Raw genomic sequence first — 9,466 nt, forward strand, 5'->3', positions numbered from 1 at the left:
GCTTCAGTCCATTGGGTTGCAAAGAGTCCCAGCACGACTGAGTGACTGAATAACAAACAACTTTATATTGTTAGGTTAATCATGTTCCCATGGTTTGCAATTGTAATTATCTTGTATTTTTTGTCTGGCTATTGTCTGTGAAAACTGATAAACAGATTTTACTATCATGATCATATAACTATTACTCAGTACTTTGTATCATGAATGGTCAACAGAAAAATAATAGAATTCTATATCACCAAGACTACAATTTAGTAGAAAAACCTATGATCAGTTTTTAAAATCCAGATGCATATCAGAATTTATCTTGGAAGTTTTTGAAAAATACAAATGCCCAAGTATTGCCTTTTTTAAATCTAAAGCTCCAGATGTGTTTCTAACAAGCAACCATGTTTAGAAACAACTGGATGGTATGATGATCTTTTAATCTAGTTCATTTCACTTTTTCTATTCCATATTCAGCGCTCCCATTTCATTTATGTTTTCCAATTTCTCCATTTCTTTTTTCTTTTTTTTGGTGTTCTTTCTCAAGCCTTTATCAAGTATTTGTAAACTTTTATTTACAAATATATAAATAGTATACATATACACAAATAGTATACATATAGACTAGTATCAGTTAGTTTGTTCAGTCACTCAGTCATGTCCGATTCTTTGCGACCCCATGAACTGCAGCACGCCAGGCCTCCCTGTCCATCATCAACTCCCAGGGTCTACCCAAACAGACTAGTATGCATATGCATAAATAGTGAGAACCACTACATGGTGCTAAAGGTAAAGGACCCACTTGCCAATGCAGGAGAGGTTAAGAGAGAGATCTGGGTTCAATCTCTAGGTCTTGAAGATAACCTGGAGTAGGAAATGGCAACCCACTGCAGTATTCTTGCCTGAAGAATCCCAAGGACACAGGAGCCTGGTAGCCCACAGCCCACAGGTTGGCAAAGAGTTGGACACAACTGAAGTGACTTAGCATGCTTGCATGTAAATAGCATGTATAACATACATATTTTAGAAAACTTATGAATTTTTCCCAAGTGAAAAGTTTATGATAGTTTAATTCTACTTGTTTGACTTCATATGAATAGAATGCCAGTTTTCTAATTTAAAAAAATAGATATAAAATAAGCAACAAAGGTATACTGTCTAGCACAGGGAACTACCGTCAATACTTTGTATTGACCTATAATGGAAAATAATCTGAAAAATAATATATGTGTATATATAACTGAATCACCTTGCTGTGCACCTGAAGCACTGTAAGTCAACTATACTTCAATAAAATATATATATTAAGAAAAAAAAGGCCAGTGAAAAAACCATATAAATAATAAATGGTAGGTATTATTATTCTCAAAATTTTCTTATTCTTCTGACAGTAATTAGATTCTAACATCTTTATAGACCCTAATTTACTAATTTTCTATCTTATGATAAAATAAATCTTTCATAAGCATTAATGAATAACATATCAGCATACCAATATGGAAACATAAATACAGCAAAAGAAAAATGAAAGGAAACGATAGTTATGTATTTAACACTAAAATTATGTGCCTGTATATTTTTCTAGAGGAAATGAGAAGATTTCTATGGAATTGATTTAATAAAAGCTGCACATGGAAGAATTTTGTATGGCATTTTGAAGGGAAGGTAGAGATATGAATTTGCAGAAGAGGGAGACAAAAATGGGTTTTATTGGCCTTGTAGGCAAGGAAAATACATTTTGTTGGGTAGATATCTTGAGCTGGAACTTATAATTATACACTAGAGTACTGTAAGTGTATATATTTGTTTAACATGTAACATATGATTGAAATGCTATGTGCATTTTATGTGTTCATAATTTTTTAAAATTATTTTTATCCCTACTGATGTATTCTTTCCTAGTTAACACAATCTTTTTAAGAGCTAATTTTCTGTTTCTAGGAAACAAACCAAGAAACTCCAACTGTAAACAAAATGTAGAATTATAATTGACTTTGTTTAAAGCTGAAGCTAAAATTAGCTTTTCAGCCCTTCTGATTTTCATTTGCTTTTCACTGTGCTTTTGGGGGGCATCCATGCATTCAAATTACAAAAGTTATCAACAATTTGAGGAGAGTTTATTTGCCAATTTTAGGCCTTCATTCCCTGAACTACCTGCTTCTCTGAGCATTTTCCTTCTAAATTTCCATCCTTCTAGCAGCCCCAAATTCTTTCCTCTGAAGCATCAAGTCAAAAAGTCTAGAGTTTTCTGCTTGAGTTTAGCTGACCCACTCAACGAGGACAGAGGACTGTCCTCAAAACTATTGAAATACACCTGTTGCCTCTTTTGCTTCCTTATCTCAAAGTTCAAATCAGTTTCCATTTCTCCAGGGCTTTTCCTTCAAGTAGTTGAGTTTTAAAGTATTTTATTTGAAGTTTACAATTATTATCAGAGAGCAGTTTAGTCTGATATAAGCTATTCTTTTACCAGTACTTGAAATGACTTTTAATACTGAAGATATGGAGTTGCCGTCTGGATTCTATTTTTGCTAATGAGCAATAAACTTCAATCTATCATTTTTATAGGTAAGTTCTGACTGATTTTAGTTGCTCTCCTTTTCATTGATTTTCTTCAACTTCCCTATAGTGTGTGTGTGTGTGTGTGTGTGTGTGTGTGTGTGTGTGTAGTGTCAGAGGAGGCCAAGAGGAGAGAGAGGTGATTTGGTTTACTGCTTCAATGTCAGGACTCATTACTTAATTTTGCAATGTTCTTAATTTATCTGCTCTGAATATTATCTCTCCTAATTTTCACTATTAATTATTTTTGGATCAAATTTCTGGCAATAGCCTTATTAACAGGTTTTCAAACTTCTACCTTCCTTCTCTCAATGGTCTATTTCCATTATACCAGTCTAGAATTGTCCTATAACATAAATCAGTTCTCAGATTTCAGCCCTTTGATTATCAGGAACCACAATGTCTCCATAAATGACTGAATCCCTTTAAAATTCTTACAATTCCCTACAATATATGGTATCTAACCCCATCTCTTTTTTGGGAGGGCGGAGTGTTAGTTCTAAAAGGTCTTATAGGTCTTCATAGAACTGTTCAACTTCAGCTTCTTCAGCATTACTGGTTGGGGCATAGGGTGGGATTACCGTGATATTGAATGGTTTGCCTTGGAAATGAACAGAGATCATTCTGTCGTTTTTGAGACTACATGTGAGTACTGCATTTCGGACTCTTTTGTTGGACATGATGGCTATTCCATTTCATCTAAGGGATTCCTACTCACAGTAGTAGATATAATGGTCCTCTGAGTTAAATTCATCCATTCCAGTTCATTATACTTCGCTGAACATTTCATGCAAAGATGGGCTCAATAAAGGACAGAAATGGTATGAACCTAACAGAAGCAGAAGATATTAAAAAGGGGTGGCAGTAATACACAGAAGAATTATACAAAAAAGATCTTCATGACCCTGATAATCACAATGGTGTGATCACTCATCTAGAGCCAGACATCCTGGAATGTGAAGTCAAGTGGGCCTTAGAAGCATCACTATGAAGAAAGCTAGTGGAGGTGATGGAATTTCAGTTGAGTTATTTCAGATCCGGAAAGGTGATGCTTTGAAAGTGCTGCACTCAATATGCCAGCAAATGTGGAAAACTCAGCAGTGGCCACAGGACTGGAAAAGGTCAGTTTTCACTCCAATCCCAAAGAAAGGCAATGCCAAAGAATGCTCAAACTACCACACAACTGCACTCATCTCACACACTAGTAAAGTAATGCTCAAAATTCTCCAAGCCAGGCTTCAGCAATACGTGAACCGTGAACTTCCTGATGTTCAAGCTGGTTTTAGAAAAGGCAGAGGAACCAGAGATCAAATTGCCAACATCCACTGGATCATCAAAAACCCAAGAGAGTTCCAGAAAAATGTCCATTTCTTCTTTATTGACTATGCCAAAGCCTTTGACTGTGTGGATCACAATAAACTGTGGAAAATTCTGAAAGAGATGGGCATACCAGACCACCTGACCTGCCTCTTGAGAAACCTATATGCAGGTCAGGAAGCAACAGTTTGAACTGGACGTGGAACAACAGACTAGTTCCAAATAGGAAAAGGAGTACGTCAAGGCTGTATATTGTCATCCAGCTTATTTAACTTATGTGCAGAGTATATCATGAGAAACACTGGGCTGGGAGAAGAACAAGCTAGAATCAAGATTGCTGGGAGAAATATCAATAACCTCAGATATGCAGATGACACCACCCTTATGGCAGAAAGTGAAGAGGAACTAAAAAGCCTCTTGATGAAAGTGAAAGATGAGAGTGAAAAATTGGCCTAAAGCTCAACATTCAAAAACTAACATCATGGCATCTGGTCCCATCACTTCATGGGAAATAGATGGGGAAACAGTGGAAACTATCAGACTTTATTTTGAGGGGCTTCAAAATCACTGCAGGTGGCGATTGCAGCCATGAAATATAAGACACTTACTCCTTGGAAGGAAAGTTATGATCAACCTAGATAGCATATTAAAAAGCAGAGACATTAGTTTGCCAACAAAGGTCTGTCAAGTCAAGGCTATGGTTTTTCCAGTGGTCATGTATGGATGTAAGAGTTGGACTGTGAAGGAAGCTGAGCACCGAAGAATTGATACTTTTGAATTGTGGTGTTGGAGAAGACTCTTGCGAGTCCCTTGGACTGCAAGGAGATCCAACCAGTCCATTCTAAAGGAGATCAGTCCTGGGTGTTCATTGGAAGGACTGACACTGAGGCTGAAACTCCAATTATTTGGCCACCTCATGCGAAGAGTTGACTCACTGGAAAAGACCCTGATGCTGGGAAGGATTGGAAGCAGGAGGAGAAGGGGATGACAGAGGATGAGACGGCTGGATGGCATCACCGACTCGGACATGAGTTTGGTTAAACTCCGGGAGTTGGTGATGGACAGGGAGGCCTGGTGTGCTGTGGTTCATGGGGTCACAAGGAGTTGGACACGACTGAGCAACTGAACTGCACTGAACCCCATTCCTTAGTCCTGTGTCTCACAGTAGCTCAATTCCAACTCCTTGTTTTTTGTTGAACATATTTTATATGCTAATACAGAGCATGTGCTCTAGTTCTTCTTTCTGCTTGGGTGTAACTCTAATAACTATCCATTTGACTAAATCCCTTAGTCCTTTCAATATTTCTTTTTTCCAAATTTTCTCTTCTCAATGAGTCCTTTCCTGAACACCCTATTTGGAACAAGAATTCACTTCCACTTGTACATCTAGTTAGGATGTAAGCTTCACAAGGATAAGGCTATGTTTATTTTGTTCATAGATGTATCCCAAGTGCTTTGGATGAAGGCTGGCATATAGAATAAAAATATTTTTGAATGAATGAGTGTGTGATAATTCTCATCAGTGTATCCATCATATCTCTCTACTATTCTTTTATCATTTTCACACCTATTTTGCATCCTGGGTGATTTCCAAAACTATCTTCTGATGGTCTAATTCTTGCTTCCCCTGAATCTATCTGCTGTTTAAGTAAGTAAGTAAGTAAAGTCACTCAGTCGTGTCTGACTCTTTGTGACCCCGTGGACTGCAGCCCACCAGGCTCCTCAGTCCATGGGATTCTCCAGGCAAGAATACTGGAGTGGGTTGCCATTTCCTTCTCCAGGGGATCTTCCCGACCCAGGGGTCTAACCCGGGTCTCCTGCATTGGAGGCAGACGCTTTAACCTCTGAGCCATCAGGGAAGCCCCTATTTGTTGTTTATATTACCTAAAGTAAAATAGCTAATATATGTATAACTATTTTTACAGCAAGATTTCCTTTTGTGTTTTTTCCTTCACATTCTACTTATTGCCTTTGATATCTGGGTCTGATATTTCTTCTTGTGGATATTAAATATACTTTTAAAAGTTATCTTTCAAACTATTATGTTTAGTTCTTTATTATGTTTAGGTGTGAGAATTATCTTTTTTTTTTTTTCTAAAGTGTTTCTTCTTAATAGTGGTATTATCCATTGAAAGTGAAAGTGAAGTTGCTCAGTCGTGTATGACTTTTTGCGATCCCATGGACTGTAACCTACCAAGCTCCTCCATCCATGGGATTCCCAGGCAAAAGTACTGGAGTGGGCTGCCATTTCCTTCTCCAGAGGATCTTCCCAACCCAGGGATCAAACCCGGGTATCTGGCATTGTAAGCAGACACTTTACTGTCTGAGCCATCAGGGAAGTCCCCATGATAGATTTGTAATTTTTTACTGTAAAATCTTCAAATGGGGTTATTTTCTATGGAATCACCATGGTTTCTGTGTTCTTGTGGCATTTTTTGTGGCATTTTAATCACTCCTAGATGACTGTGTTTATTACTACTGCCAGGATTCTGTGTATTTCCTTCTTTGCAGAACTAGTCATAAATTATTTCATTTGCTTGGAATAACTGAAAAATACCTACTAGCTTGAAAGAAGCATGAGGGTTTCAATTATGTGAGGTAACTGAAAGAGAAAAGATCCTCTTCTTTAAAGTTCTATCTCTTGTCCTGAGGGTATGCCAAGTCTCACTAGCTTACCATAACATGATAGGTTCAGTCTACTCAATTTTCTCTTTGTCTACCTAATTATATCCCTACCTGATACTTGATAATTCCTGTTTCTTAGTTGTACATTCAGCTATGTTACTTTTTAAAATACACTCTATTTTGTTAAATATCCATATGTATTCTAAGCTTGAGGACAACTTTTATCATCAAATGCATGGAAAAGTCTCTTTAGTAAGTCACCTGTTTGTTTAGCTACATGTAAGATGAAGCCTAGTAGCTCAGATGGTAAATCATCCACCTGCAATGCAGGAGACCTTGGTTCTCACCCTGGGTCAGGAAGATTCCTTGGAGAAGGAAATGTCAACCCACTCCAGTTTTCTTGCCTCGAGAATCCCATGGACAGAGGAGCCTGGTGAGCTACAATCCATGGGGTCCAAAGAGTCAGACATGACTGAGCGACTACCACACACATACACACAAGTTGTAGCCTAACTACAAGGGTATCACACTAAGAATCACACTAAGCTTCTTATTTTCAAAGACATTACAAATATTCTTTACGACTTATGCATGCACTTTACTATACTTCCAATTGCTTTCTTTAATTATCTTTCTTAAACTCTTTCTTGAAAACTCATATATATCATTAAACATCAAATGAAAATCTCCTTGTGTAGGCATCGGTGAATCTCCCAAGTATAATTAAATGCTCTATATCTAGCATTTGTATGTGTGATTTCTGAATCAAATTGCCTATACTCTAAGAGTTGGAGAAAAGTGTTATGCTTTGCTCTAAAACTGCTCATCACAGTTACTCAATAAATAATAAATTAAAACAATAAAAATATAATTTAAAAATATAAATCAAATTTTAACTATTATAGTGTATAATGAAGTTCTAAGAAAGTTCTTTGGTATGTTTAGTATGTTTTAGCTGTTGCTTGCCTATCTCTTTATAGAGATCTTAAGTATGAACAGATAACTAATGAGAACCTACTGTATACAAAGGGAATTCTGCTCATTGTGCAATGGGAAGGAAATACAAAAAAGAGGGGATATATGTATACATTTAACTTATATGCAGAGTACATCATGACAAATGCTGGGCTGGAAGAAACACAAGCTGGAATCAAGATTGCCAGGAGAAATATCAATAACCTCAGATATGCAGATAACAGTACCCTTATGGCAGAAAGTGAAGAGGAACTAAAAAGCCTCTTGATGAAAGTGAAAGAGGAGAGTGAAAACGTTGTCTTAAAGCTCAACATTCAGAAAACTAAGATCATAGCATCTGGTCCCATCACTTCATGGGAAATAGATGGGGAAACAGTGGAAACAGTGTCAGACTTTATTTTGGGGGGCTCCAAAATCACTGAAGATGGTGATTGCAGCCATGAAATTAAAAGACACTTACTCCTTGGAAGGAAAGTTATGATCAACCTAGATAGCATATTAAAAAGCAGAGACATTACTTTGCCAACAAAGGTCCATCTAGTCAAGGCTTTGGTTTTTCCAGAAGTCATGTATGGATGTGAGAGTTGGACTGGGAAGAAAGCTGAGCACTGAAGAATTGATGCTTTTGAACTGTGGTGTTGGAGAAGACTCTTGCGAGTCCCTTGGACTGCAAGGAGATCCAACCAGTCCATCCTAAAGGAGATCAGTCCTGGGTGTTCATTGGAAGGACTGATGCTAAAGCTGAAACTCCAATACTTTGGCTACCTCATGCGAAGAGTTGACTCATTGGAAAAGACTCTGATTCTGGGAGGGATTGGGGGCAGGAAGAGAAGGTGATAACGGAGGGTGAGGTGGCTGGATGGCATCACTGACTCGATGGATATGAGTTTGGTTAAACACTGGGAGTTGGTGATGCACAGGGAGGCCTGGCATGCTGCGATTCATGGGGTCGCAAAGAGTTGGACATGACTGAACGACTGAACTGAACTGAACCCTCAAATATTGGAGAAGGAAATGGCACCCCACTCCAGTGTTCTTGCCTGGAGAATCCTAGGGACAGCAGAGCCTGGTGGGCTGCTGTCTATGGGGTCACACAGAGTTGGACATGACTGAAGTGACTTAGCAGCAGCAGCAGCAGCAACAGCAGCAGCAGCACCCTCAAATATAGAGACATGGTAAATAGATAACTCGCATCAAGTAATAGGAAAATCAATCTCTTTTCATTTTAAATACCAGTATACTGGTTACCTTCTCCAGAGAGAAATTTGTTTCATGGGGAAATTTAACTTTACCTTAAATGGATCTCTTGCTCTAGATGAATAATGAAATACTGTGTCTAGGTACAACATGTTTCAAGAAGTATTCCTAGGCAACCAATGTAAGTGTACATTTCATTTCACATAGTAAACTCAGAGTTTAAAGGGAAAACTTTTGATTAGGTTAGACATATCTCAATGCATAATATCATACACATAATAAAGACTGACCTGTAGACTAATGAATGATGAAAAAGGGTTATATCTAGTGTGCACCCAAGCATTTCCATAGAGTAGCATCAACTTAAATATCTATATGTGGACATTTTAATTTGTCAGTTTATGAAAAATTACTACTATTGAGTTTCTTATCAATTAAAAGCCATCTTAGTCAAATATCTTTATATTATGTTTATCATATATTGTTAAATTGCTATATATATGTGTATGCTTGTATATATATAAATTATGCACACATACGTACACAGAGTGAAATCAGTAACTCAGTTGCAGGAAGGAGGAGAAGTAAAGGTGACTATTTCCTCCCCACTTCCAAACAGATTCTCAGGCTTATAAGCAGTGAGAAAGTGAGATATTAGACTGTCTTTAAGACCATCTTGGAGCATTTGCATGGGGCTTTCTCCTGAGAAAATACATATTATTCTCAGGCACATATGGAATATTCTCTAGGAAAAACTGTATGTTAGGTTACAAGTCTTAATTAAGATTATAATCATATCAAGCATCTTTTC

The sequence above is a fragment of the Oryx dammah genome, unplaced genomic scaffold (assembly GCF_014754425.2).
Source record: "Oryx dammah isolate SB20612 unplaced genomic scaffold, SCBI_Odam_1.1 HiC_scaffold_16, whole genome shotgun sequence".
Lineage (NCBI taxonomy): Eukaryota > Metazoa > Chordata > Mammalia > Artiodactyla > Bovidae > Oryx > Oryx dammah.